Here is a 6,469-nt window from a genome sequence, read left to right on the forward strand (position 1 = left end):
CCTGCATTGCTCTTCAGTGGTGCAACAGATTAGGATGTCATCCACATACTGTAAGACGACACTATCTAATGCAATATTGCTTAGGTCCATCTGATGGACTCTGTTAAATATGGACTGGGACTCACAGTACCCCTGTGGCAACCTCGTGCTTTTCAGACGCATTTGTCTGAATGTAAATGACATCAAATCTTGAGAGTCACAGTGCAATGGGATTGAGAAAAAGGCATTCTTCAAGTCAATCATCGTGAAATATTTTGCCTCAATGGGTATGTTACATAGGATTGTAGATGGATTAGGGACTAGAGGGAACTCGGCTTCAACAATAACGTTTAATGCTCTTAAATCTTGGATTAAACGCCAAGACCCTCCTTTTGATTTCTTGACGGGATAGATCACTGTATTACAGGGTGACTCTGACATCACTAGGATGCCCTGATCCATCATGGCGGAAATTGTCTTCGCGATCCCTTCATCTGCCTCTCTGGACATGGGATATTGTTGTGCGCTTGTTAAAATTGCTCCTGGTTTCAGTTTAATTTTCACTTCTTCCACCCCCTTCAGGAGGCCTACGTCCTATGGTCCTGTAGTCCATAATGAGACAGGCACTTGGGTCATGTCATCATCAAAGTATTCCGGACGTTCCAGTGCCAACATCATTCTCTGAGGCACTTCTCTTTTAATCATTTTTACCCAAAATATGAGACTCACTTCCACCCTCGTCTCTTCTGAGTCTGGTTGTTCTTCTAACAGATCATCATGGGTGACGTCAGACACTCGATACCATTCTTCAATGGCGATAATCGCACACCATTGTCTGCCTTCATCATCGTATCCTTCGACCAATGCTACTTTGCCTCATACTGCTGCAGCATGTATCATCAAGGGAAATACTTGTCCCTCCTCTTCATGCATAGGTATTCTTGGTCTGAATAGAACCTCATCAGGGGTTCTCATAGTTCTATCTGTGAGCCCTGGCAATCCTGCCATAAGCACATGCATGCCATACGCAAAGGCCTCTGACACTAGAGACACGGCCCTCATGGCTATGTGTCCTGAGTATGTCCTGATTATTTCGCACACGTTTGAATAATACATTCCTGGAGTGGAGCATACTATGCCCTCCTCCGTGAACGAGATTGTCATATTCAATTTTGTCATTAAGTCTCGACCCAAAATGGTTACTGGGGTCTGACTTGAATACAACAAACGTACATTCATTTCGCACTCTCCTACAGAGACTGGGAGTGCGTCTTTAAAAGGAACTCGACTGTGAGCCCCTGTAAAACTCTGAGTATCTATGGCCTCGCCGGACAAGGAAAACTTGCCTTCTCATATGCACGAGTGTGTTGCACCCGTGTAAACTAAGAAGGAATATTCTTTACCCCCTATGACAACATTCACCCTTGGTTCCCTGTTAGGGTCTGGTGTCACTGATAGGATAGAGCACATCAGGCTTCCCAGTGAGCTGTCCTAGTTCATATATAAATTTGGTCCACTGTACACTTGTGCATTCTCTCCATTCCCAGGGTTGCGTCCCCTTCCAGAGTTTGTGCCCTGAGAAGTTTGCGGTGGTGCCTGTTGGAATTCCCCTTGCAGCAAGTTCCCCATGTTCGGGGGTCGAACCCCTTGTTGCGCACCTTGCTACATGCCTGGTGCTTGCTGCTGCACTGTGTGATTCTGTGCACCACCCTGTTGTGAGTTTGCAGGCGGATTCACCGTGCCTGCTCCCATTCCTGGGCCATTTTGTCACACGCCTTGGCTTCTGCACGAGCGCGCCAGATGCCCTGTCATTCCACACAGCCAACACACTGGCGGTGGTCGGACTATTTGTCCATTTGACATATCCCAATTGCCCATTCGCATGTTTTGAAAGCCTCCTTGATTACTTTGGAAACCTCCCTGATTATTCTGCCATCCTCTTCCTCTAAATCCCCTTCCCCTCGGGTAAAATCCTACATTACTCTGGTTATTCTGCTGTGGGTTAGCCACCTGTTGTATGTTCTGTTCAGCTGGGCTAGTCAGCATGGCTCCTTCAAGAGCATACTTTGATAATTTCTTTTGCACCAGCTTTTCTTCCTCACCCTTTCGAGTTGCCTCCTTTTTTCAATTCTTTTTTTGCAAGAATCTACAGTGATGTGCAATAGTCAACTGTATTTCTGCCCAAGGTTTAGCCTCCACTCATACCAATTTCTTAAGCTGTTTTTGTACTGGCTCTGGTAACCCCGGGCACAATATGTGATAAAATACAGGTATAGATTTCGTCCAAGATTCATGCGTTTCGAGCACCCACACGTCTTGGAAATTCTGGATATAAATCAACGGATATTCTGACTCCTTCATTTTTTGAGTCATTATAGCTCCCATATCAGAAGTGTCTGGGTAAAGCACTCGTAGCACTTTCCATACTGCTGTTCTGCAATTATTAAATGGCGCTCCGTCGTGTGTAGTGCTAATTATGGTTACACCAGGGTAACCTGCCCGTTTCCACACATCGTCTGCTTTCTCACCAAGTATGGCATCAGGAGATCTTTAATGTCCCCTATAGCTAACGTGACACCCCCTGTCATTTTTTCTAACTCATGTATTCACTTCCCGGCTCCCGATGTCAGCATTGGAAGCTTGTTTTTCAGGTTTTCCCGATCCATGTGTGGCTATGGAATATATTGCAGTCTTGTTTCCCACTTTTCTAACAACGGAAATTGGAATGAACAGCCTTCTTTCTCTTTCCCCATAGCTCTTCTGTCTATCGCTGGGGTAACATTCCCGCATCGCCATCTGCCTGGCAATGTCGTCAACCAGTCTACATAGGCGGGTGCTGACACCCCCCTCTGACCATGGGGTGTTCCTTCATGTCGGTCAGACTGCACGGCAGACTCTGATGCCCTCGGTGCAGACTCGCTTGCATCTGACCATTGTACCCCTTTGTCCCTTGGGAGCCGCTTTTCGTGCTGTCTCCCTTCTTCATTTGTCTTGCTCTCTGTCTACTCTCCAGAGTCGGACATTGATTGTTCCCAATTCACACCACTCCTTGCGCCATCGTCGTTCTTACTGATTTTTAGCCTATCCAGGGACAGTCTCCAGGTCACACTACGTCGGATGACGTCCTCAGTGTCATACAGCTGAGTGCTTTCCAAGCACTTGTCTTCCTCTTCTTGGGATATTGGTTCTAGCCCCATTTCATCATATATTTTATCGATCATTTCCCTGATGCTTCTGGTGTCGAAGTCATCTTCAATATTTGCCCCACTTGTGCCTGGTACTGAATCGTACGCAGGAAAGAATTATTCAATGTCTTCCCATTCTACAACAGGATCAGGTTTTCTAACTTCCAGCTCCAGATATTCGAGATCGCGCGTCCTCTCTCTATGCTTACATTCAATATCATCATCGAATTCTTTGCGCTTCCTCGCCTCTTCTCTGACCTTATCTTCTTCCCTTCTCCTTTCATTTCTATGTTCATTTGCCCTTCGAACTTCCTCACCTTCTCGTCTCTTTATCCTTTTTTCACATACTCTTTGCTCTTCTTCCAACCTTTGCTGATTCTATCTGTATTGGTCATAGGCTGCTTTCTGTTTGCGATCGAGCTGCTTTTCTTGCTCCTTGCGATATAGCTGTTCTCGCCTTAGCCTATCTTTCCTTCTTATCCTTTCGCGCCTTACCTCCTTTTCCTTCTCCTTCTCCCTTCTCCGTGCCTCATCAGACTTCTATCTCTGCCTCACATCATCACTCCCTTTTCCATCGAGTTTCAACAATATCTGTCCTCCCAACCATTCGTCTTTTGCGAATGCTATCTCATCAGTTCTGTCTTCACTTCCTTTCCATTTCTTTCCCTCTCCCTCTTTATCGAGAGGTGCACTTGTCTGTGCCTGATCCTTCCTCTCATCATTGCGTCTCTCCTTGTCCCTCGGGACTGCTTAGGTAAGATTCTTATCCTGATCCTTCCCCTTATTGTTGTCACTACTGTACGTAGGTGACTCATGTGCGGGGTTGCTGTACCCCGATGGCAGTAGGCATCACACCCCACTCTGTGCATACATTTAGTATCCAAACTGCTGGTGGCTCTTCCTCCTTTGTCTGTTCATACATCTTCCAAAGTTCTAGAACTGCAAGGCGTTTTTCTAGCTTCTTGCCTGTATATGTGGCATGCAAATATGATGTCATATGTTGTAAAACGGCTTTAGATAAGGACCCATTCTGTGGCCACGGCATAAACAGCTTGTGGGCGGTACCCTTAACCCACTCGGTACTGTATTTCTTAAGCTTGGGTGCATGTTTAGGCAGTTGTTTACATAAGTGTGCTAATGGAGTAATGTCTTCCATGCTTAAATCTGTTTCTAACAATACTTTCATCTAACTTCACCACTCCCAACCATATGACCGAGCACCAAATATCGCAAGCTCCAATCCAATCTTTTTCCACCAAAACCTTTGTTTCACCACTTTATTCAGAATCGCGTAAAACCCCCAATCAATTTCAAACAAGGAGACAAATTTCCTTACGTGTGACACATCAACAGAACATATATGACAAACATTAAACAGACTAGACAGACACCAGCTGGACACAGATTACTCTGCCTTCTAATCAATACCCCGACATAGAGTCTAAACAAACTCCTTTTATGACGTCTTTAACCTTCGTAGTAGCCTAGTCGTTCCCTATTATGTGGGACTATGAGTTCACATTTCTTCTGACCGCTATATTAAAGCGCAGGAACAAGGCGAATCCTCTCACTTTATCTCAGGTGTCCACCCCGGTATCCTCTGTCTTTCTGATCCTCACCAAACTTTCCCAAAAAAGTAGTTGGGTCACTCTGAATGTTCTTGCAAAGTTTGGTGAGGATTCGACCAGGGGGGGCAAAGTTATAGGGGGGGTCCCACATTTTTTTTTTCCCATAGACATAATGGGAAAAAACTTTGCTCACGCCTACAGCCCAAACCGCTGGACGGATTTACACCAAATTAGCGGCAGGAGCGGCGGCTTGGTCCCGAAAGCGTGCTTTGCTTTATTTGGTGTAAATCCGTCCAGTAGTTTTTAAAAAAAATGACAAAAATGTAAGGGAAAAAATTAGTGATATCTTTGTTCGCTTCGCGGACACACTTCCCTGTTCGCTCCGTGGACAGGACGGTGATTGGGCCAGCAGCTTGCGTGATGTCCGCGGACATCTGACGTGCTCTCTCATTGGATGCGTGGAAGCGTGCAGTGCGTCTGGCTTCAGAGACGCCCGCCATCTTTGTTCCTCGTATGAGAGGCTTTGTATCCGGCCTGCACAGTAAGTCCCCCACCCCCGCTCATGCCCGTGTCTGTCTCCTGTTCCTCCCACCTCTTGCCCCGTGTGTCTTTCTCCCTTACGCCCACCCCATGCTCATGCCCGTGTTGTCTCTCCCCACCCGCCGCCTGCTCATGTCCGTGTTGTCTCTCCCCACCCGCCGCCCGCTCATGTCCGTGTTGTCTCTCCCCACCCGCCGCCCGCTCATGTCCGTGTTGTCTCTCCCCACCCGCCGCCCGCTCATGTCCGTGTTGTCTCTCCCCACCCGCCGCCCGCCGCCCGCTCATGTCCGTGTTGTCTCTCCCCACCCGCCGCCCACCCCTGCTCATGTCCGTATGTCTCTCCCCCTCCCGCCCACCCCCCGCTCATGCCCCGTGTGTCTCTCCCCCTCCCGCCCACCCCCCGCTTATGCCTCGTGTGTCTCTCCCCCTCCCGCCCACCCCCCGCTCATGCCTCGTGTGTCTGTCTCCCTCCCCCCACCCCCGCTCTTGCCCCGTGTGTCTGTCTCCCTCCCCCCCACCCCAGCTCTTGCCCCGTGTGTCTGTCTACCTCCCCCCCACCCCCGCTCTTGCCCCGTGTGTCTTTCCCCCTCCCCCCCACCCCCACTCTTGCCCCGTGTGTCTTTCCCCCTCCCGCCCACCCCCGCTCTTGCCCCCTCCCACCCACCCCCCGCTCATGCCTCGTGTGTCTGTCTCCCTCCCCCCCACCCCCGCTCTTGCTCCGTGTGTCTGTCTCCCTCCCCCCCACCCCCGCTCTTGCCCCGTGTGTCTGTCTCCATCCCCCCACCCCCGCTCTTGCCCCGTGTGTCTTTCCCCCTCCCGCCCACCCCTGCTCTTGCCCCGTGTGTCTTTCCCCCTCCCGCCCACCCCCGCTCTTGCCCTGTGTGTCTTTCCCCCTCCCGCCCACCCCCGCTCTTGCCCCGTGTGTCTTTCCCCCTCCCGCCCACCCCCGCTCTTGCCTCGTGTGTCTTTCCCCCTCCCGCCCACCCCCGCTCTTGCCCCGTGTGTCTTTCCCCCCTCCCGCCCACCCCCGCTCTTGCCCCATGTGTCTTTCCCCCTCCCGCCCACCCCCGCTCTTGCCCCGTGTGTCTTTCCCCCTCCCGCCCCCCCCGCTCTTGCCCCGTGTGTCTTTCCCCCTCCCGCCCACCCCCGCTCTTGCCCCGTGTGTCTTTCCCCCTCCCGCCCACCCCCGCTCTTGCC

This window comes from Ambystoma mexicanum, chromosome 7q, assembly GCF_040938575.1.
Source record: "Ambystoma mexicanum isolate Mex_15411 chromosome 7q, UKY_AmexF1_1, whole genome shotgun sequence".
NCBI classification, from domain to species: domain Eukaryota; kingdom Metazoa; phylum Chordata; class Amphibia; order Caudata; family Ambystomatidae; genus Ambystoma; species Ambystoma mexicanum.